This window comes from Triticum urartu, chromosome 6 (genome assembly GCF_003073215.2).
Source record: "Triticum urartu cultivar G1812 chromosome 6, Tu2.1, whole genome shotgun sequence".
Lineage (NCBI taxonomy): Eukaryota > Viridiplantae > Streptophyta > Magnoliopsida > Poales > Poaceae > Triticum > Triticum urartu.
In genome coordinates this window covers 71,345,177-71,369,963 of record NC_053027.1, presented here as the reverse complement: position 1 = coordinate 71,369,963, position 24,787 = coordinate 71,345,177, and the positions used below count along the sequence as shown (strand labels likewise).

The 24,787-nt window shown below is 46.4% G+C and overlaps 1 pseudogene; it reads left to right on the top strand.

The window, feature by feature from the left end:
* The window catches only part of LOC125516569, a 76,719-nt pseudogene that overhangs the window by 12,406 nt on the left and 39,526 nt on the right, over positions 1-24,787 (top strand).

Sequence of the window (24,787 nt, the reverse complement as noted above, 5' to 3'; positions counted from 1 at the left end):
TTCTTGTAAACGCAGGCTTCTCCATAAGTCTGCGTAAACCCAAACGCTTTGATCATCTCATCAAAGCGAATGTTCCAACTCCGAGATGCTTGCACCAGCCCATAAATCGAGCGTTGGAGCTTGCACACCTTGTTAGCATTCTTAGGATCGACAAAACCTTCCGGCTGCATCATATACAATTCTTCCTTAAGGAAACCATTAAGGAATGCCGTTTTGACGTCCATTTGCCATATCTCATATCATAGAATGCGGCAATTGCTAACATGATTCGAACGGACTTAGCTTCGCCTACCGGTGAGGAAAGTCTCATCGTAGGTAACCCTTGAACTTGTCGATAACCTTAGCGACAAGCCTAGCTTATAGATGGTCACATTACATCCGCGTCTGTCTTCTTCTTAAAGATCCATTTATTTTCTATGCTCGCCGCTCAACGCAAGTCAGTCAAGTCATTACTTCGTTTTCTACATGGATCCTATCTCGGATTTCATGGCTTCTAGCCATTTGTCGGAATCTGGGGCCCGCATCGCTTCTTCATAGTTCGAAGGTTCACCGTTGTCTAACAACATGGTTCCAAGACAGGGTTGCCGTACCTCTGGTTGCGGAAACGTGTCCTTGTGGACCTTCGAAGTTCAGTAGACTTGATCAGAAGTTTTGATCATCATCATTAACTTCCTCTCTAGTGGTGTAGGCATCTCAGGAACATTTTCTTGAGTTGTGCCATTTTCCGGTTCAAGAGGTAACACTTCTTCAAGTTCTACTTTCCTCCTACTTACTTCTTTCGAGAGAAACTCTTTCTCTAGAAAGAATCCATTCTTGGCAACAAAGATCTTGCCTTCGGATCTGAGGTAGAAGGTATACCCAACAGTTTCTTTAGGGTATCCTATGAAGACGCATTTTTCCGACTTGGGTTCGAGCTTTTCAGGTTGAAGTTTCTTGACATAAGCATCGCATCCCCAAACTTTTAGAAACGACAGCTTAGGTTTCTTCCCAAACCATAATTCAAACGGTGTCGTCTCAACGGATTTCGACGGAGCCCTATTTAAAGTGAATGCGGCAGTCTCTAAAGCATAGCCCCAAAAAGATAGCGGTAAATCGGTAAGAGACATCATAGATCGTACCATATCTAATAGAGTGCGATTACGACGTTCGGACACACCATTACGCTGAGGTGTTCCAGGCGGCGTGAGTTGTGAAACTATTCCACATTTTCTTAAGTGTGTGCCAAATTCGTGACTCAAGTATTCTCCTCCACGATCTGATCGTAGAAACTTGATTTTCCTGTCACGTTGATTCTCAACCTCACTCTGAAATTCCTTGAACTTTTCAAAGGTTTCAGACTTGTGTTTCATTAAGTAGATATACCCATATCTACTCAAGTCATCAGTGAGGGTGAGAACATAACGATAGCCACCGCGAGCCTCAACACTCATTGGACCGCACACATCAGTATGTATGATTTCCAATAAGTTGGTTGCTCGCTCCATTGTTCCTGAGAACGGAGTCTTGGTCATTTTACCCATGAGGCATGGTTCGCACGTGTCAAATGATTCATAATCAAGAGACTCTAAAAGTCCATCTGCATGGAGCTTCTTCATGCGTTTGACACCTATGTGACCAAGGCGGCAGTGCCACAAGTATGTGGTACTATTATTATCAACTTTACATCTTTTGGTACTCACATTATGAACATGTGTAGTATTACGTTCGAGATTCATTAAGAATAACCATTCACCATAGGAGCATGACCATAAAACATTCTCTCATATAAATAGTGAAGGAAATATGCCCTAGAGGCAATAATAAAGTTATTATTTATTTCCTTATGATCATGATAAATGTTTATTATTCATGCTAGAATTGGATTAACCGGAAACATAATACATGTGTGAATACATAGACAAACAAAGTGTCACTAGTATGCCTCTACTTGACTAGCTCGTCAATCAAAGATGGTTATGTTTCCTAACCATGAACAATGAGTTGTTACTTGATTAACGAGGTCACATCATTAGTTGAATGATCTGATTGACATGACCCATTCCATTAGCTTAGCACCCGATCGTTTAGTATGTTGCTATTGCTTTCTTCATGACTTATACATGTTCCTATAACTATGAGATTATGCAACTCCCGTTTGTCGGAGGAACACTTTGGGTACTACCAAACGTCACAACGTAACTGGGTGATTATAAAGGAGTACTACAGGTGTCTCCAAAGGTACATGTTGGGTTGGCATATTTCGAGATTAGGATTTGTCACTCCGATTGTTGGAGAGGTATCTCTGGGCCCTCTCAGTAATGCACATCACATAAGCCTTGCAAGCATTACAAATAATATGTTAGTTGTGAGATGATGTATTACAGAACGAGTAAAGAGACTTGCCGGTAATGAGATTGAACTAGGTATTGGATACCGACGATCGAATCTTGGGCAAGTAACATACCGATGACAAAGGGAACAACGTATGTTGTTATGCGGTCTGACCGATAAAGATCTTCGTAGAATATGTAGGAGCCAATATGGGCATCCAGGTCCCGCTATTGGTTATTGACCGGAGACGTGTCTCGGTCATGTCTACATTGTTCTCGAACCCGTAGGGTCCGCACGCTTAAGGTTACGATGACAGTTATATTATGAGTTTATGCATTTTGATGTACCGAAGATTGTTCGGAGTCCCGGATGTGATCACGGACATGACGAGGAGTCTCGAAATGGTCGAGACATAAAGATTGATATATTGGAAGCCTATATTTGGATATCGGAAGTGTTCGGGGTGAAATCGGGATTTTACCGGAGTACCAGGAGGTTACCGGAACCCCCCGGGAGCTAAATGGGCCATGATGGGCCTTAGTGGAAAAAGAAGAGGCAGCCCTACATGGGCTGCGCGCCTCCCCCTTCCCCTAATCCTATTAGGACTAGGAGAGGTGGCCGGCCCCCTCTCTCTCTTTTCCCCCTCCGCGAATCCTATTCCAACTAGGATTGGGGGGGATCCTACTCCCAGAGGGAGTAGGACTCTCCTGGCGCGCCACACGCTTGGCCGGCCAGCCTCCCCCCTCTACTCCTTTATATACTGAGGTAGAGGCACCCCAGAAACACACAAGTTGATCCACGTGATCTATTCCTTAGCCGTGTGCGGTGCCCCCTGCCACCATATTCCTCGATAATACTGTAGCGGAGTTTAGGCGAAGCCCTGCTGCTGTAGTTCATCAAGATCGTCACCACGCCGTCGTGCTGACGGAACTCTTCCCCGACACTTTGCTGGATCGGAGTCCGGGGATCGTCATCGAGCTGAACGTGTGCTCGAACTCGGAGGTGCCGTAGCTTCGGTGCTTGATCGGTTGGATCGTGAAGACGTACGACTACTTCCTCTACGTCGTGTCAGCGCTTCCGCAGTCAGTCTGCGTTGGGTACGTAGACAACACTCTCCCATCTCGTTGCTATGGATCACATGATCTTGCGTGTGCGTAGGAATTTTTTTGAAATTACTACGAAACCCAACAGTGGCATCCGAGCCTAGGTTATTTATGTTGATGTTATATGCACGAGTAGAACACAAGTGAGTTGTGGACGATATAAGTCATACTGCCTACCAGCATGTCATACTTTGGTTCGGCGGTATTGTTGGACGAGACGACCCGGACCAACCTTACGCGTACGCTTACGCGAGACCGGTTCCCTCGACGTGCTTTGCACATAGATGGCTTGCGGGCGACTGTCTCTCCAACTTTAGTTGAACTGAGTGTGGCTACGCCCGGTCCTTGCAAAGGTTAAAACGGAGTCTATTTGACAAACTATCGTTGTGGTTTTGATGCATAGGTGAGATTGGTTCTTACTTAAGCCCGTAGCAGCCACGTAAAACTTGCAACAACAAAGTAGAGGACGTCTAACTTGTTTTTGCAGGGCATGTTGTGATGTGATATGGTCAAGGCATGATGCTGAATTTTATTGTATGAGATGATCTCGGCAACTGGCAGGAGCCATATGGTTGTCGTTTTATTGTATGCAATGCAATCGCGATGTAATGCTTTACTTTATTACTAAACGGTAGTGATAGTCATGGAAGCATAAGATTGGCGAGACGACAACGATGCTACGATGGAGATCAAGGTGTCGCGCCGGTGACGATGGTGATCATGACGGTGCTTCGGAGATGGAGATCACAAGCACAAGATGATGATGGCCATATCATATCACTTAAATTGATTGCATGTGATGTTTATCTTTTTTATGCATCTTATCTTGCTTTGATTGACGGTAGCATTATAAGATGGTCTCTCACTAAATTATCAAGAAGTGTTCTCCCTGAGTATGCACCGTTGCCAAAGTTCGTCGTGCCCAGACACCACGTGATGATCGGGTGTGATAAGCTCTACGTCCATCTACAACGGGTGCAAGCCAGTTTTTGCACATACAGAATACTCAGGTTAAACTTGACGAGCCTAGCATATGTAGATATGGCCTCGGAACACGGAGACCGAAAGGTCGAGCGTGAATCATATAGTAGATATGATCAACATAAACGATGTTCACCATTGAAAACTACTCCATCTCACGTGATGATCGGTTATGGTTTAGTTGATTTGGATCACGTAATCACTTAGAAGATTAGAGGGATGTCTATCTAAGTGGGAGTTCTTTAGTAATATGATTAATTGAACTTAAAATTTATCATGAACTTAGTCCCTGATAGTATCTTGCTTGTTTATGTTGATTGTAGATAGATGGCTCGTGCTGTTGTTCCGTTGAATTTTAATGCGTTCCTTGAGAAAGCAAAGTTGAAAGATGATGGTAGCAATTACACGGACTGGGTCCGTAACTTGAGGATTATCCTCATTGCTGCTCAGAAGAATTACGTCCTGGAAGCACCGCTGGGTGCCAGGCCTGCTGCTGGAGCAACACCAGATGTTATGAACGTCTGGCAGAGCAAAGCTGATGACTACTCGATAGTTCAGTGTGCCATGCTTTACGGCTTAGAATCGGGACTTCAACGACGTTTTGAACGTCATGGAGCATATGAGATGTTCCAGGAGTTGAAGTTAATATTTCAAGCAAATGCCCGGATTGAGAGATATGAAGTCTCCAATAAGTTCTATAGCTGCAAGATGGAGGAGAACAGTTCTGTCAGTGAGCATATACTCAAAATGTCTGGGTATAATAATCACTTGATTCAATTGGGAGTTAATCTTCCGGATGATTGCGTCATTGACAGAATTCTCCAATCACTGCCACCAAGCTACAAAAGCTTCGTGATGAACTATAATATGCAAGGGATGAACAAGACTATTCCCGAGCTCTTCGCAATGCTGAAAGCTGCGGAGGTAGAAATCAAGAAGGAGCATCCAGTGTTGATGGTTAACAAGACCACTAGTTTCAAGAAAAAGGGCAAAGGGAAGAAGAAGGGGAACTTCAAAAAGAACGGCAAGCAAGTTTTTGCTCAAGAGAAGAAACCCAAGTCTGGACCTAAGCCTGAAACTGAGTGCTTCTACTGCAAGCAGACTGGTCACTGGAAGCGGAACTGCCCCAAGTATTTGGCGGATAAGAAGGATGGCAAGGTGAACAAAGGTATATGTGATATACATGTTATTGATGTGTACCTTACTAGAGCTCGCAGTAGCACCTGGGTATTTGATACTGGTTCTGTTGCTAATATTTGCAACTCGAAACAGGGACTACGGAATAAGCGGGCACTGGCAAAGGACGAGGTGACGATGCGCGTGGGAAACGGTTCCAAAGTCGATGTGATCGCGGTCGGCACGCTACCTCTACATCTACCTTCGGGATTAATATTAGACCTAAATAATTGTTATTTTGTGCCAGCGTTGAGCATGAACATTATATCTGGATCTTGTTTAATGCGAGACGGTTATTCATTTAAATCAGAGAATAATGGTTGTTCTATTTATATGAGTAATATCTTTTATGGTCATGCACCCTTGAAGAGTGGTCTATTCTTATTGAATCTCGATAGTAGTAATACACATATTCATAATGTTGAAGCCAAAAGATGCAGAGTTGATAATGAAAGTGCAACTTATTTGTGGCACTGTCGTTTAGGTCATATCGGTGTAAAGCGCATGAAGAAACTCCATACTGATGGACTTTTGGAACCACTTGATTATGAATCACTTGGTACTTGCGAACCGTGCCTCATGGGCAAGATGACTAAAACACCGTTCTCCGGTACTATGGAGAGAGCAACAAATTTGTTGGAAATCATACATACCGATGTATGTGGTCCGATGAATATTGAGGCTCGTGGCGGATATCGTTATTTTTCTCACCTTCACAGATGATTTAAGCAGATATGGATATATCTACTTAATGAAACATAAATCTGAAACATTTGAAAAGTTCAAAGAATTTCAGAGTGAAGTTGAAAATCATCGTAACAAGAAAATAAAATTTCTACGATCTGATCGTGGAGGAGAATATTTGAGTTACGAGTTTGGTGTACATTTGAAAAACTGTGGAATAGTTTCGCAACTCACGCCACCCGGAACACCACAGCGTAATGGTGTGTCCGAACGTCGTAATCGTACTTTACTAGATATGGTGCGATCTATGATGTCTCTTACAGATTTACCGCTATCATTTTGGGGTTATGCTTTAGAGACGGCCGCATTCACGTTAAATAGGGCACCATCAAAATCCGTTGAGACGACGCCTTATGAACTATGGTTTGGCAAGAAACCAAAGTTGTCGTTTCTTAAAGTTTGGGGCTGCGATGCTTATGTGAAAAAACTTCAACCTGATAAGCTCGAACCCAAATCGGAGAAATGTGTCTTCATAGGATACCCAAAGGAGACTGTTGGGTACACCTTCTATCACAGATCCGAAGGCAAGACATTCGTTGCTAAGAATGGATCCTTTCTAGAGAAGGAGTTTCTCTCGAAAGAAGTGAATGGGAGGAAAGTAGAACTTGACGAGGTAACTTTACCTGCTCCCTTACTGGAAAGTAGTACATCACAGAAAACTGTTTCAGTGACACCTACACCAGTTAGTGAGGAAGCTAATGATAATGATCATGAAACTTCAGATCAAGATACTAATGAACCTCGTAGATCAACTAGAGTAAGATCCGCACCAGAGTGGTACGGTAATCCTATTCTGGAAGTCATGCTACTAGATCATGATGAACTTACGAACTATGAAGAAGCGATGGTGAGCCCAGATTCCGCAAAGTGGCTTGAAGCCATGAAATCTGAGATGGGATCCATGTATGAGAACAAAGTATGGACTTTGGTTGACTTGCCCGATGATCGGCAAGCAATTGAGAATAAATGGATCTTTAAGAAGAAGACTGACGCTGATGGTAATGTTACTGTCTACAAAGCTCGACTTGTCGCAAAAGGTTTTCGGCAAGTTCAAGGGATTGACTACGATGAGACCTTCTCACCCGTAGCGATGCTTAAGTCCGTCCGAATCATGTTAGCGATTGCCGCATTTTATGATTATGAAATTTGGCAGATGGATGTCAAAACTGCATTCCTGAATGGATTTCTGGAAGAAGAGTTGTATATGATGCAACCGGAAGGTTTTTTCGATCCAAAGGGAGCTAACAAAGTGTGCAAGCTCCAGCGATCCATTTATGGACTGGTGCAAGCCTCTCGGAGTTGGAATAAATGTTTTGATAGTGTGATCAAAGCATTTGGTTTTATACAGACTTTCGGAGAAGCCTGTATTTACAAGAAAGTGAGTGGGAGCTCTGTAGCATTTCTGATATTATATGTGGATGACATATTATTAATTGGAAATGATATAGAATTTCTGGATAGCATAAAGGGATACTTGAATACAAGTTTTTCAATGAAAGACCTCGGTGAAGCTGCTTACATATTAGGTATTAAGATCTATAGAGATAGATCAAAATGCTTAATTGGACTTTCACAAAGCACATACCTTGACAAAGTTTTGAAAAAGTTCAAAATGGATCAAGCAAAGAAAGGGTTCTTGCCTGTGTTACAAGGTGTGAAGTTGAGTAAGACTCAATGCCCAACCACTGCAGAAGATAGAGAGAAAATGAAAGATGTTCCCTATGCTTCAGCCATAGGTTCTATCATGTATGCAATGCTGTGTACCAGACCTGATGTGTGCCTTGCTATAAGTCTAGCAGGGAGGTACCAAAGTAATCCAGGAGTGGATCACTGGACAGCGGTCAAGAACATCCTGAAATACCTGAAAAGGACTAAGGATATGTTTCTCGTATATGGAGGTGATAGAGAGCTCACCGTAAAAGGTTACGTTGATGCAAGCTTTGACACTGATCCGGACGATTCTAAATCGCAAACCGGATACGTGTTTACATTAAACGGAGGAGCTGTCAGTTGGTGCAGTTCTAAACAAAACATCGTAGCGGGATCTACATGTGAAGCGGAGTACATAGCTGCTTCGGAAGCAGCAAATGAAGGAGTCTGGATGAAGGAGTTCATATCCGATCTAGGTATCATACCTAATGCATCGGGTCCAATGAAAATCTTTTGTGACAATACTGGTGCAATTGCCTTGGCAAAGGAATCCAGATTTCACAAAAGGACCAAACACATCAAGAGACGCTTCAACTCCATCCGGGATCTAGTCCAGGTGGGAGACATAGAGATTTGCAAGATACATACGGATCTGAATGTTGCAGACCCGTTGACTAAGCCTATTCCACGAGCAAAACATGATCAGCACCAAGGCTCCATGGGTGTTAGAATCATTACAGTGTAATCTAGATTATTGACTCTAGTGCAAGTGGGAGACTGAAGGAAATATGCCCTAGAGGCAATAATAAAGTTATTATTTATTTCCTTATGATCATGATAAATGTTTATTATTCATGCTAGAATTGTATTAACCGGAAACATAATACAGGTGTGAATACATAGACAAACAAAGTGTCACTAGTATGCCTCTACTAGACTAGCTCATTAATCAAAGATGGTTATGTTTCCTGACCATGAACAATGAGTTGTTATTTGATTAACGAGGTCACATCATTAGTTGAATGATCTGATTGACATGACCCATTCCATTAGCTTAGCACCCGATCGTTTAGTATGTTGCTATTGCTTTCTTCATGACTTATACATGTTCCTATGGCTATGAGATTATGCAACTCCCGTTTGCCGGAGGAACACTTTGGGTGCTACCAAACGTCACAACGTAACTGGGTGATTATAAAGGAGCATTACAGGTGTCTCCAAAGGTAGATGTTGGGTTGGCGTATTTCGAGATTAGGATTTTGTCACTCCGATTGTCGGAGAGGTATCTCTGGGCCCTCTCGGTAATGCACATCACTTAAGCCTTGCAAGCATTGCAACTAAATGTGAGATGATATGATGTATTACGAGTAAAGAGACTTGCCGGTAACGAGATTGAACTAGGTATTGGATACCGACGATCGAATCTCGGGCAAGTAACATACCATACCGAAAGGGAACAACGTATGTTGTTATGCGGTCTGACCGATAAAGATCTTCGTAGAATATGTAGGAGCCAATATGGGCATCCAGGTCCCGCTATTGGTTATTGACCGGAGACGTGTCTCGGTCATGTCTACATTGTTCTCGAACCCGTAGGGTCCGCACGCTTAAGGTTACGATGACAGTTATATTATGAGTTTATGCATTTTGATGTACCGAAGATAGTTCGGAGTCCCGGATGTGATCACGGACATAACGAGGAGTCTCGAAATGGTCGAGACGTAAAGATTGATATATTGGGAGCCTATGTTTGGATATCGGAAGTGTTCCGGGTGAAATCGGGATTTTACCGGAGTACCGGGAAGGTTACCGGAACCCTCCGGGAGCTAAATGGGCCATGATGGGCCTTAGTGGAAAAGAGAAGAGGCAGCCCTACATGGGCTGCGGCCTCCCCCTTCCCCTAGTCCTATTAGGACTAGGAGAGGTGGCCGGCCCCCTCTCTCTCTTTTCCCCCTCCGCGAATCCTATTCCAACTAGGATTGGGGGGGGGGGAATCCTACTCCCAGAGGGAGTAGGACTCTCCTGGCGCACCAAGCTTGGCCGGCCAGCCTCCCCCCTCTACTCCTTTATATACTGAGGTAGAGGCACCCCAGAAACACACAAGTTGATCCACGTGATCTATTCCTTAGCCGTGTGCGGTGCCCCCTGCCACCATATTCCTCGATAATACTGTAGCGGAGTTTAGGCGAAGCCCTGCTGCTGTAGTTCATCAAGATCGTCACCACGCCGTCGTGCTGACGGAACTCTTCCCCGACACTTTGCTGGATCGGAGTCCGGGGATCGTCATCGAGCTGAACGTGTGCTCGAACTCGGAGGTGCCGTAGTTTCGGTGCTTGATCGGTTGGATCGTGAAGACGTACGACTACTTCCTCTACGTCGTGTCAGCGCTTCCGCAGTCGGTCTGCGTTGGGTACGTAGACAACACTCTCCCTCTCGTTGCTATGCATCACATGATCTTGCGTGTGCGTAGGAATTTTTTTGAAATTACTAGAAACCCAACAAATAGAACAACCATTATTCTCGGATTTAAATGAGTAGCCATCTCGAATTAAACGAGATCCCGATACAATGTTCATGCTCAAAGCTGGCACTAAATAACAATTATTAAGGTTTAAAACTAATCCCGAAGGTAAATGTAGAGGTAGCGTGCCGACGGCGATCACATTGACCTTGGAACCATTCCCGACGCGCATCGTCACCTCGTCCTTTGCCAGTCTCCGCTTATTCCGCAGCCCCTGCTTTGAGTTACAAATGTGAGCAACTGCACCGGTATCAAATACCCAGGAGCTACTACGGGTACTAGTAAGGTACACATCAATTACATGTATATCATATATACCTTTTGTTTTGCCGGCCTTCTTGTCCGCTAAGTATTTGGGGCAGTTCCGCTTCCAGTGACCACTTCCCTTGCAATAAAAGCACTCAGTCTCGGGCTTGGGTCCATTCTTTGGCTTCTTCCCGGCAGCTTGCTTGCCGGGCGCGGCAACTCCCTTGCCGTCCTTCTTGAAGTTCTTTTTACCTTGCCCTTCTTGAACTTAGTGGTTTTATTGACCATCAACACTTGATGTTCCTTCTTGACTTCTACCTCTGCTGATTTCAGCATAGCAAATACTTCAGGAATGGTCTTTTCCATCCCCTGCATATTGAAGTTCATCACAAAGCTCTTGTAGCTCGGTGGAAGCGACTGGAGGATTCTGTCAATGACCGCGTCATCCGGGAGATTAACTCCCAGCTGAGTCAAGCGGTTATGTAACCCAGACATAGTGAGTATGTGCTCACTGACAGAACTATTTTCCTCCATCTTACAGCTGAAGAACTTGTCGGAGACCTCATATCTCTCGATTCGGGCATGAGCTTGAAAAACCATTTTCAGCTCTTCGAACATCTCATATGCTCCATGTCTCTCAAAACGCTTTTGGAGCCCCGGCTCTAAGCTGTAAAGCATGCCGCACTGAACGAGGGAGTAGTCATCAGCACGTGTCTGCCAAGCGTTCATAACGTCTTGGTTCTGTGGGACGGGTGGATCACCTAGCGGTGCTTGTAGGACATAATCTTTCTTGGCAGCTATGAGGATGATCCTCAGGTTCCGGACCCAGTCCGTATAGTTGCTGCCATCGTCTTTCAGCTTGGTTTTCTCTAGGAACGCGTTGAAGTTGAGGACTACGTTGGCCATTTGATCTACAAGACATATTGCAAAGATTTTAGACTAAGTTCATGATAATTAAGTTCATCTAATCAAATTATTCAATGAACTCCCACTTAGATAGACATCCCTCTGCTAGTCATCTAAGTATAACATGATCCGAGTCAACTAGGCCGTGTCCGATCATCACGTGAGACGGACTAGTCAACGTCGGTGAACATCTTCATGTTGATCGTATCTTCTATACGACTCATGCTCGACCTTTCGGTCTTCTGTGTTCCGAGGCCATGTCTATACACATGCTAGGCTCGTCAAGTCAACCTAAGTGTTTGCATGTGTAAATCTGTCTTACACCCGTTGTATGTGAACGTTTGAATCAAACACCCGATCATCACGTGGTGCATTGAAGCAACGAACTGTCGCAACGGTGCACAGTTAGGGGGAACACTTTCTTGAAATTATTATGAGGGATCATCTTATTTACTACCGTCGTTCTAAGTAAACAAGATGCAAAACATGATAAACATCACATGCAATCAAATATAATAGTGACATGATATGGCCAATATCACATAGCTCCTTTGATCTCCATCTTGGGGCTCCATGATCATCTTGTCACCGGCATGACACCATGATCTCCATCATTGTGTCTCCATGAAGTTGCTCGCCAACTATTACTTCTACTACTATGGCTAACGCGTTTAGCAATAAAGTAAAGTAATTTACATGGCGTTTCTCAATGACACGCAGGTCATACAAAAAATAAAGACAACTCCTATGGCTCCTGCCGGTTGTCATACTCATCGACATGCAAGTCGTGATTCCTATTACAATAGCATGAACATCTCATACATCACATATATGTCATTCATCATTCATCACAACTTTGGCCATATCATATCACAAAGCACTTGCTGCAAAAACAAGTTAGACGTCCTCTAATTGTTGTTGCAAGTTTTACGTGGCTGAATAGGGTTCTAGCAAGAACGTTTTCTTACCTACGTGAAAGCCACAACGTGATTTGTCAACTTCTATTTACCCTTCATAAGGACCCTTTTCATCGAATCCGCTCCAACTAAAGTGGGAGAGACAGACACCCGCCAGCCACCTTATGCAACTAGTGCATGTTAGTCGGTGGAACCGGTCTCACGTAAGCGTACGTGTAAGGTTGGTCCGGGCCGCTTCATCCCACAATACCGTTGAAGCAAGATAAGACTAGTAGGCAAGAAAGTTGACAACATCAACGCCCACAACAAATTGTGTTCTACTCGTGCAAGAGAACTACGCATAGACCTAGCTCATGATGCCACTGTTGGGGAACGTTGCAGAAAACAAAAATTTTCCTACGGTTTCACCAAGATCCATCTATGAGTTCATCTAGCAACGAGTGATCGGATGCATCTACATACCTTTGTAGATCGCGAGCGGAAGCGTTCAAAGAACGGGGATGAGGTAGTCGAACACGACGTGATCCAAATCACCGGAGATCCTAGCACCGAACGGACGGCACCTCCGCGTTCAACACACGTACGGTCAGCGTAACGTCTCCTTCTTCTTGATCCAGCAAGAGGGAAGGAGAGGTTGAGGAAGATGGCTCCAGCAGCAGCACGACGGCGTGGTGGTGATGGAGCTGCAGTACTCCGTCAGGGCTTCGCCAAGCACTATGGAGGAGGAGGTGTTGGAGAGGGAGAAGGAGGCAACCAAAGGCGTGGATGAAAAGCCCTCCTTCCCCCACTATATATAGGAGGGCCAAGGGGGGGCGCCGGCCCTAGGAGATCCAATCTCCTAGGGGGGCGGCGGCCAAGGGAGGTTTCCCTCCCCCCAAGGCACCTAGGAGGTGCCTTCCACTAGTGGGACTCTTCCCTTTTGTGAACCCTAGGCGCATGGGCCCTTGGGGCTGGTGCCCTTGGCCCATGTAGGCCAAGGCGCACCCCCTTACAGCCCATGTGGCCCCCGGGGCAGGTGGACCCACCCGGTGGACCCCCGGGACCCTTCCGGTGGTCCCGGTACAATATCGATGACCCCGAAACTTGTCCCGATGGCCGAAATAGCACTTCCTATATATAATTCTTTACCTCCGGACCATTCCGGAACTCCACGTGACGTCCGGGATCTCATCCGGGACTCCGAACAACATTCGGGTTACTGCATAATACATATCCCTACAACCCTAGCGTCACCGAACCTTAAGTGTGTAGACCCTACGGGTTCGGGAGACATGTAGACATGATTGAGACGACTCTCCGGTCAATAACCAACAGCAGGATCTGGATACCCATGTGGGCTCCCACATACTCCACGATGATCTCATCGGATGAACCACGATGTCGAGGAGTCAAGCAACCCCGTATACAATTCCCTTTGGCAATCGGTATGTTACTTGCCCGAGATTCGATCGTCGGTATCCCAATACCTCGTTCAATCTCGTTACCGGCAAGTCACTTTACTCGTACCGTAATGCATGATCCCGTGACCAGACACTTGGTCACTTTGAGCTCATAATGATGATGCATTACCGAGTGGGCCCATTGATACCTCTCCGTCATACGGAGTGACAAATCCCAGTCTTGATCCGTGTCAACCCAACAGACACTTTCGGAGATACCCGTAGTATACCTTTATAGTCACCCAGTTACGTTGTGACGTTTGGCACACCCAAAGCACTCCTACGGTATCCGGGAGTTACACGATCTCATGGTCTAAGGAAAAGATACTTGACATTGGAAAACTCTTGCAAACGAACTACACGATCTTATGCTATGTTTAGGATTGGGTCTTGTCCATCACATCATTCTCCTAATGATGTGATCTCGTTATCAATGACATCCAATGTCCATAGTCAGGAAACCATGACTATCTGTTGATCAACGAGCTAGTCAACTAGAGGCTTACTAGGGACATGTTGGTGTCTATTATTCACACATGTATTACGATTTCCGGATAATACAATTATAGCATGAATAAAGACAATTATCATGAACAAGGAAATATAATAATAATGCTTTTATTATTGCCTCTAGGGCATATTTCCAACAGCCAGCACTTGCCTAGCCACCAGCTGCACGGCCTGCTCCGCCGCTACCGTCCTGTGTCGACGCTCCATCGCTACCTGCTCCGCCCGCCACCTTCCCGCGACGCCACAGGTGGGGCGCCCGCCACCTGCTCAACCCGCCCCGCGGCCTCCTTCCATGCGCCCGGCCGGAGCGCTCAAAGGTGGGGGGCTAGTGGAGCTGTTTAAACTAGGAGGAAGAACCCCAGGGCGAAATGGCGAGCAACGGCGACCCCGGAGTATTTGGTGAAGAAGGCATCAGGCCGGAGATCCGTTGTGTCCACGACTGGGTTCTCAAGGGGTAAGTCATGCCTCCTGTTTAGATTGAGCTTAGTTATGCATTTGAACAGTCGGTTCGAGTAGATTTGCCTGATTAGTGTGCTGATTGCGTCTCAATTTTTCGTCGGTTAGGATGGAGTTGCAGTTTGCTTTCTTAGTGCACATTAGAAGGGACCGGTACATGTTCAATGCAAAGAATAAGAAGAAATTCCAAGGAGGTTTCAATTATCAGTTGCCAATGGCTAGCAATTGGAGTTTTAGACAATTTGGGGAGGTAATTTGTAGCCAATATCCTTGGGGTTTGCTTGATGAAATGTTATACAAATACTATGATGGGGAAAAGAAATGGGTGAAATTTAGTAATGATGAAGAGCTGGCTACCATGTTTGCTAGGCATAAAGAGAAAGAGAATTTTCATGTGAGGCTGCAAATTGATGTTCTTGAGCAGGCATTTGGACCTAGGATGGCGGGTGCAACATCTTGGGGAGAACCAAGTCGTCGTAATGGCATCTCTAGCCAGAACAGTTTAGTTAGTGCACGGCGACGTGGTGGCTCGACAAGCGTGGGCAACGACAGTAGGGTCCCCCTTGAAGTGGAGCCTGATGACTACAATTCTGGGGTTGATGAAGACAAGCTATATTCTGATGTTATTCAGAATTTACGACGGGCACCTCGGGCTGAAAACCAAGATGAGGCTCACAATGCAGTCCGTGTGGATGATGACACTGTGGGTGAGGACGAAGACCTTGCAACTATTGAATGGGACCCTTTGAACCCTCATATGGAAGAAGGTACCGTTTTTGCATCCATGACTGAGTGTAGAAATGCACTTGTGACATACTGTATCAAGGTAGAATGTATTTTCAAAGTTGACAAGAGCGATCAAGTACGTTATAGAGTGCACTGTCCTACTGAGGGTTATCCATGGAGAATGCTCGCATCTAAAATGCGAAATAGCACTATTGTTCAGGTCAAAGTGAACCATTTTAAGCACACATGCCAGGAATCAACCCTTAGGAAGGATACAATCAGTAGAGCCAAGTCAAGATGGGTGGCAGAAGAAGTAAATAAGTGGGTGAAAGAAAACCAGCAAGTGGGTCCAAAGGAATTGCAGAAGAACATCAAAGATAAGTTCAAGATAGATTTACCATACATGAGGTTGTTCAATGGTAAAACAACATGCTATGGATTCTATTTATGGTAACTGGCAGGAAAGTTTTCATTTGTTGTATTCATTCAAAGGTGAAGTGGAGAGGACCATCCCATGTATATTGTAGATATTGACCACCACACCATGGAGTACACATTCAGGGGAGTGACAAAGACCAAGGAATGCTTTAGGAGGGTTTTTGTCTGCTTTGAGGCTTGTCGCCGGGGTTTTTTGGCAGGCTGCAGGCCTTATTTGGCTATTGATGCCACTTTTATCATAGGGAGGTTTAAAGGACAGATAGTAGCAGCTTGTGCAGTTGATGCACACAATTTTGTATTTCCAGTTGCCTACGGTGTGCTGGAGACAGAGTCTGATGAGAGCTGGACTTGGTTTTTGCATAATCTGCGTCGGGCTATTGCACATCCCCATGGGTTGGTCATTCATACAGATGCCTGCAAAGGTTTAGAAGTGGTCGTGGACAATGTGTTCCCTAGAGTAGAGCACAGGGAATGCATGCATCACCTTGCTACAAATTTCATGAAGAAATTCAAAGGAAAGGTGTATACCATCAATTTATTGCCATCATCTTTGACTTACAGTGTGAAGAAGCACAACTACCACTTGAGGCAGTTATACATGAATCCCAAAGTGAAAGAATACTTGGAAACACACCACTCCAAGTTATGGGCCAGAAGCCAATTCAGTGAACTGAGCAAAGTTGACTATGTGCACAATAATCTAGCGGAGTCTTTCAACTCAACGATCCGGAAACTAAAGGGTCATTATGTGGTGGATTTGCTTGACATGATAAGGATAGAATTCATGCAGAAATTTCATTATCGTGCAGGAATAGCTGAGGCAAAATTCATGGGCCACATTATCATCCCTACTGTGATGAATGAACTGAAGCAGAAAACAACAGGCTTGGAAATGAACATGACTCTTCGCTCGGGTACCGCAGCAGAGATATCATATTTGGATAAAGAGAAGAGGGAATGGAGATATCCAATGGATTTAGAAGCTAGAACTTGCAGTTGTAGGCAATGGCAGATAACTTGGTTTCCATGCATTCATGCCTTGTTTATCATCACTTCTCTCCCAGGTCCAGCAGGGAACATACAATAGTATGTGCATGATTACTACTCTGTTGCAAGGTTCAAAGCCACATATGTGTATGCCTTGCCTTCTATGGAGGGAAAACAACAATGGGACATGGTGGACCCTAGATTCAAGGTTTGCGCTCCAGTTCTAAAGAGAGCAGCAGGTAGGCCAAGGAAGAGTCAAATCAGACCTCGCAGCGAAGGAGCTGGACTTGGAGCGAGGAAGCGTAAGTGCACAAGGTGTGGTGGGTCTGGTCATTTTGGTAAGTATTGTGATAACACATTAGATCCAGCGTTCGAAGAGAGTTTCGATGAAGGCTTCGATGAAAATGTTGGTCAGCAGCCGGTTGCCTCAACAGATGATGAAAATTATGGTCAACATCCGGTTGCATCAAATGAGGATTTTGACGAGGTTCCAAATGATGATGGTCAACTACCGCATGATTTTGACGATGATCCAAAATATCCTCCAAATGATGATTCAAGTGAGGCTCCAAATGGTGATCCAAGTGAGGCTCAAAATGGTGATCATGGTGATCCAAGTGAGGCTTCAAATGGTGATCCAAGTGAGGCTCCAAATGGTGACCAACCTTCTGTTGTTGTGAGTTCTGCTAGGTATGTAAATCTTGCAAATACTACTTTACATTTATCACTTGACATGATCTCATTACCCTTTATGTTTTGCACAACTCTGTGGTAGGTTTGAAGAAGACGCGCAAGGTACCGACAACCAAGAGGAGAAGAGAAGAATCAATGAGCACAAGGTGCACGAGGAGCAAAGTGATGGCAAGAAGCTCAAGGAACAAACAGAAGCCCCAACGCTATTTATGAATAATTATGAAACATTATGAATAATGTTGTAATTCTGTTGAATGATGTTGGACCTATGTTAGAACTTCAAATTTGACATGCTATATGGATGTTGGAATTCCTTTTTTTGATTTTTTTAATTTTGTTTTGCTCATTTGAGTTCTAGTCAAACCTAACTTTGACCAAGATTTAAACAAGTAACATCAAAATGAAAAACTATGCATGGATCCTTCTTTGTCGGGGATATACCCCGCGATATGACTCGGCCGGAGATATGACCCGGCTGGGACTTGGTATTTCATTGGTAAGTCGGCAGATGTTTAAGATCTTTAAGCCGGCAGATGATTAAGATGTTTAAGCCGGCAGATGTTTAAGTCGGCAGATGTTTAAGATGTTTAAGCTGGCAGATTGTTTAAGATGTTAAGCTGACAGATGTTAAGCCAGATGGTAAGTCAGATTGTAAGCCAGACCGTAAGCCAGATTGTAAGCCGGATTGTAAGAAGCCCAAGAAGTTAAGAAGCCCATGGAGAGAAGCCCGTGATGAGAAGTCAGAATAATTTAAGTCTTAATCTGAGTTGGACTCTACATGTAACCCGCCCCTTCAACTTATATAAGGAGGGGCAGGGCACCCCAAGAGGGAGGAGTTGAATAATCGTTAAGTCTAGACACAACTAGGAGAGCCGGAGAGACGATGACTCCCTCATGATGATAATGAGACCTAGCCACAAACAACATGTAGGGTTGTTACCGGATGATGTTTCCCGGGGCCCAAAGCCGTCTAAATCTTTCTCTTGCGTGTTGTGTCTCTCGATTCCGATCAACCCCTCTCAAGCTATCACATAGATGCGTTGACCTCACGACTAAGTCCTGACACTAGGACATCTGCCGTGAAAAATCCACGATAGTTGGCGCCCATCGTGGGGCTTGCGCACGGTGGTGTTGAGTTCTTGAAGGGATCCTAATTAAGGTTTTGAGAAGTTTGTCAAATTTCTGAATGAAGAAAAGTCAGCTTTGAAAGGATCTACGTCAGTTTTGATTAAGATCAGAAATTGTTTATCAACAGAATTGATCCGGTTGGTTGACCATGAACCGCTGGTGCTTCGTCAGACCTCCAGGAGAGGGCCCGCTGCCACCGCGAGCCGCCGACACAAGCTTCCGTGCGATTCAAGGTTTTCTGAGTCAAATTCGATGGGGGAGCGCTGCTGTTACTAAATCGCCGCCGGGCTGAATCGGATAAGGCTTCGCTGGCTAACACGAGGTGATCACATGCTTGGAAGAAAAACAAACCCGTGAACGAATTAGTTCCCGAGAGGCAAACAGAACAAACATGCCATCAGGCTTTCACGTGCAATCCTTGTACAAGGACGGGATTTTCCACAACCTCTACAACCCGGAGGAGGAGTCAGCGCATAGGTTGACCCGCATCGTCTCTGCTTTGAGCTCTTTGCTACGCGATGAGACACTTCAGCTGTGGCCAGCGTTGAGTCGCCAGCTACTGTCACACGAGGGAGCCGGCCCTGTCGCCACGAGTCACCATCGTTCTCAGGCTGCCCCTCACTCAGCTTTGTACCCGAGCCGCCGGGTGCTGTTGTCGCGTCTGTAGATGGTCGCTCCCGTCATGAGCTTGCGCCGAGTCACCGCCTCCGCCTCTACAGCCACGAGCTTCGCCGTTGCGGCTCGTGCCGAGCCGCCTCGCCTCAACGGTTGCTCCAAGTCACCACTTACAGCCGTCTTCGAGTCGCCGGAGGACCCGGCCTCGCTTGCCTCCAAATTATCGTCATGGCCTCAAGCTGGATGCGGCCTTGCTACAAGCCGTCGCCACCTCTGCTGATTTCCGCCGCCGGATCAAGTCGCTTGTCGCTCCGAGCTGCCGTCGCTCCCCTGCGCCGGGTCTCGCCGTGACCCGTTTCCAGAGCCGCCGATTCTGCGCCGGCTCTGACGAGTCACCGGCCTCGCCTCCATGCTTCGCTGATAAACCCCCTCAGTTACAGCCGGGTTTAATTTCTGGCGTTCAACCTCTGCGTGAGCCGCCCCCTGAAGCCTCAACTCGCCGTTGCCACATCTTCACCATTATGGCTGCACTTCAATGACCTCGAGCCGCATCCATCGCCTAGCAGTGAGCCGCCCCGGCTTTGGGCACCTCTTCTGCCGTTTGCCTCGTACCGTGGTCTCGGGTCAAGTCATCGGCCACGGTCGTAACCCGCCTCGCTGGGGCCTCAGTCGCCATCCTGAGCGCCTCCGCCGTTCTACTTCAAGTCTGCCTCGAGTCGCCTTTCTGCTTGCCTCCATCGACCCGTCGTGGAGCGCCCCGCGTCGAACCGGCCTCTGAGCCACTCCGACACCCTCTGCGGCATCTCCGGCCGGACCGTGAGCCGCCTTCGTCAAAGTCAGGCTGTCCCTCCACCAGGCTCCAAACCGCCGCCCACCGTCTCGCCTTCGCCTCGGATTCACTATGGCACGATTGCTTTGAGCATTGTGGCTGCCCCGAGCCTGCCTTCGCCGAATCGCCCTTGTACAGGGGTTCCACCCTGTTGACCCGCCCGCCGGCTCTCACTGGGACCCGCTGATTCACCTGTTGTTGCTCACCGGGGCTCGCTGACGCTGACCCGCCGTGCTTGCCTCTGCTGGAATTCCTCGTTTCCGCCGAGCCGCTGTCGAGCCGCCAAACCCACGGCTGCTATCGCGCTATTCTGCTCGGGGTTGGCCTCCCTCGCCGCAGCCACGACCTCCTTTGACCCGGCCACACCTCCCGCCTCTGTGGCTTTGAGCCACCCCACGGTGCGAGGTGTTGCTTCACTGGCCGGCAGCGTGAGCCGCCGGCGGCCTCTGAATCACCGTCCCTACCTCCGTGTACGAGTCACCATCGCCGAGGTGTTTTCAAGTCACCGGTCTCGTTCGCCTCACTCTAGCTACAGGCCGGCCTCACCTTGACCAGGCCCACACCCCGCCGCCGTGGGTTCGCCCCCGAGCCGCTGCAATACTTCGCCTCCATCGGCCGCTCTGCTGGACGAGCCGTCGTGCCTGAGTCCGAGGTCTAGCTCTCATTTCCACCTGCGAGTCAAGCCACCACCGATCTCTGCTCCGACTTGCTGCTGTGGTTGCCGCGGTTGGTGAGCGGCCTACACCACCAGATTCGCCAAGCCTCTCTGTCACTTGTTCCCGCAAGGTCACCCGCCTCCTTCGCAGCTCCCGCCCCGCGCACCTCTCGCCCCTAAAAGACCATGGTCGGATGCCTCTTCTGTGCGCGCCGCTTTGGCCTCCCGCTGCTGAGCCGCCCGTCTCTGCACCGGGTCTCCACGCTTCGTTGGGCGCATGGCCACGGCTCCGCCTCACGCCGTCTGACTACCGCCACTTCTTGCGGCCCCGAGCCGGCTCATTCCTTGCGCTGAGCCGCCGTGCCTGATTCAGAATCGCCTCCAAACTATTTCCACACGCGGATAACCCGCCTCGGGGTCACTAGCGTTGCCTTTGAGTCGCCGTCGCCTCCGAAGCGACTCGCCCTGCCGTGGCCGGCCTCGAGCCGCCACCCCACGGCCATGACCGTGGCCGACCCACCTCGTCTTCATCGCAAGTCGCCGCGGCCCTGCCTATGCATAGCCTCGGCCGCCTCGCGAGCCTGTGGTTGGCTCAGCCCAGCCCCGCGCTGGTTACTCCCGCGCATTCACTCGCCGGCTGGAAGAAATCATGTGGCCGGGCGCTGGACATACTACCAGAAGCATTAAATGCAAGATTTCAACTATGAGGGAGTGGCTACATTACAGTTGAAGTTACTGGAGAAGATTTATGGACGCTATATATAACTCATTTTTCGTCCAGACAAATCAGGTGAAAACTGTCCAATCAACTTTTGTTGATACATTTTTGTTTTCTTCGAGAATAATTACTCTCGTTTGTGCAATTTCTTATGCAGAACAATTCATCATTATAAAAGAGGCCATGAAGCTATGGCCCTTGTCTACACCGGATGGATCAATGGACAGGTCAATTATAACCCACCGAGATTCAACATATTCCAGCAATCCACTGGTGAAAATTTAACAGCCGTCAGAAGATTTCCAGCTCACGGGAAATCAGTCTCACTGAAGCTCTCAAATATCCGGTTTAAAATCCGGTTCAAGAGAAATCTGTCTCCCACAAAGCTCTGAAGCTCTCAAATCCGGTTTAAAATTCCGGCTCAACAAGAATATTATCTCTCACAAGTTTGAGTTCTCAGGAAAAGTTAAAAGGTTGCCAAAAAGACTTTGCTGCCATTATGCATGGTTCAAACATGAGTATCCTGCCTTATGGGCTTATCTTGGTCACTTGGGGGCTTCCTTCTCATCGAGCATAGCTGTCGGTACCCTCTTGATCAGCGCAATGCCAAAACTTATGGTCACTTGGGGGCTTCCTGCTCATCGAGCATAGCTGTCGGTACCCTCTTGATCGGCGCAATGCCAAAACTTATATGGTCACTTAGGGGCTTCCTGCTCATCGAGCATAGCTGTCGGTACCCTCTTGATCGGTGCAATGCCAAAACTTATGGTCACTTGGGGGCCTCTTGATCGTATTCGAATCATAGCTGTGAATATCCCTATTGATCGGCTCAACGCCACACTTGTAAGCATGTCACTTGGGGGCTTCCTGTTCAAACATAGGTGTATTCGACCAAAGAGAACATAGTGTTACTATCCTCTTGACCAGGTTTGTTCAAACATAGGCGTATTCGACGAAAGAGAACAAATTCTGACTGGGTCATCCTACCTGTAATCAGCTGCTTCAACTCCATCAGGTCATCCTGATTGACCCGCCGAACTCTTAACGATCAGTCTTTACGGCGTATTCGACCAAGATCTGAGCTCGACTAAGGTTCAAATGGCGGCTTGTCATGCGAGAGCACGGTTTACAAATAGTCAGGATGGATCCAGGCTTCATAAGCCGCCTTCCTTGAAACTTGGATAAATCGGCCCGTGATGTATGCTGTTACTCTGGCCCCGCATACTCCTGATAATTCTTTGAGCAAGACCAGACTTTATCTAGGGTTCAAATGTCGATTGGGCACACTGTGAGTTAGGCTCACGAAACGCACGAACAATCTAGTGGCTCAGGCTAGTTTCATTGAAGTTTCTGTCATCATACATATACATCATCATATATTGCATCATCATTACATCATCATAGCATACATCAAATATGCATAGATATATTGGTTTATATTACAGGAACCGGTTTTCAAACCAGGTTATATTATTTAAATCTTTAATAGCCAAACATGGCTGGATTTTTATTATGGTTATCAATAACCAATATTATGATTGACGTTTTCAAAGTCGCTTCAGCGCAATGGCTATTATTTTACCAATGGATATAATTTATTCTACAGTGGAAGGAATAGTCCTGAGTCGCTGCAGGCTTACCAGCCGGCACTTGGGGGCTACATTATTCAAGTTGAGATTACATCAAATGTGCAAGTCCCATGTCACTGCTAGCATACACCATGGCACTTGGGGGCTAATGCAAAGTCATTTTTTGCTCACCTCATTGAAGACCCGACTCATCACATCATAATAAGTCGGCCCTTGGGGGCTACCAATTGCTCCTGTCAACAATTCAAGTCTGCATGATCATATTTACAAAGTCTCTTCTCATTACTGCATAATGACCTGACCCTTTGGGGCTACACTAGTTGAAGTTTTTATGAGCATAAGGCAATTTCAAAGTCCCAGGTTGCTGCAAGCATGACAACCTGACACTTGGGAGCTACATATGTGGAATACTCAGTTCTGGCTAGTGATTGAGATGAACACCACGGATTTTTTCAAAGTGGTAATATTTATGTTGAAGTAAGTCTTAAGTCATCACTTTGTTCTGCTCAAGACTTGGGGGCTACAGGTAATATGGATATGAGGGAGAGAAATCTTCGAAATTCTCAGTTTTGACCCGGCGTCGGCAACAATTATGACTCGGCATCATCTATTTATAACCCGGCAAGTTTTTTCATCTTTAAGCCGGTTGAAGGTCAGATAAGTATTTCAAGACCAATATTTTTAAGCATTGGGAGCTGAGTCAAATGAATTATTCTTCACAGTCTTTCTCTGTGAGAAACCAACATCAGCAAATGGATTATGAAGTTGGCTTATTGACCCAGATTTTCTAGAAGAAGGAAATAACAAGGAGTTAAGGATGATCAGGTGCCGGTTTACAAGAATATTTAACCTAGAGCATAACCTGTTAAAATTGTTCTTGTGTTTTGTTTACAGGATCAGTTTAACATGGATAAATCCAAAGTAAACTGGGGCTAATGTCGGGGATATACCCCGCGGTATGACCCGGCCGAAGATATGACCCGGCTGGGACTTGGTATTTCATTGGTAAGCCGGCAGATGTTTAAGATGTTTAAGCCGACAAATGTTTAAGATGTTTAAGCCGACAGATGTTTAAGATGTTTAAGCCGACAGATGTTTAAGATGTTTAAGCCGGCAGATGTTTAAGTCGGCAGATGTTTAAGATGTTTAAGCCGGCAGATTGTTTAAGATGTTAAGCCGGCAGATGTTAAGTCAGATGGTAAGTCAGATTGTAAGCCAGACCATAAGCTGGATTGTAAGAAGCCCAAGATGTTAAGAAGCCCATGGAGAGAAGCCCGTGATGAGAAGTCAGAATAATTTAAGTCTTAATCCGAGTTGGACTCTACATGTAACCCGCCCCTTCAGCTTATATAAGGAGGGGCAGGGCACCCCAAGAGGGAGGAGTTGAATAATCGTTAAGTCTAGACACAACTAGGAGAGCCGGAGAGACGGAGACTCCCTCATGATGATA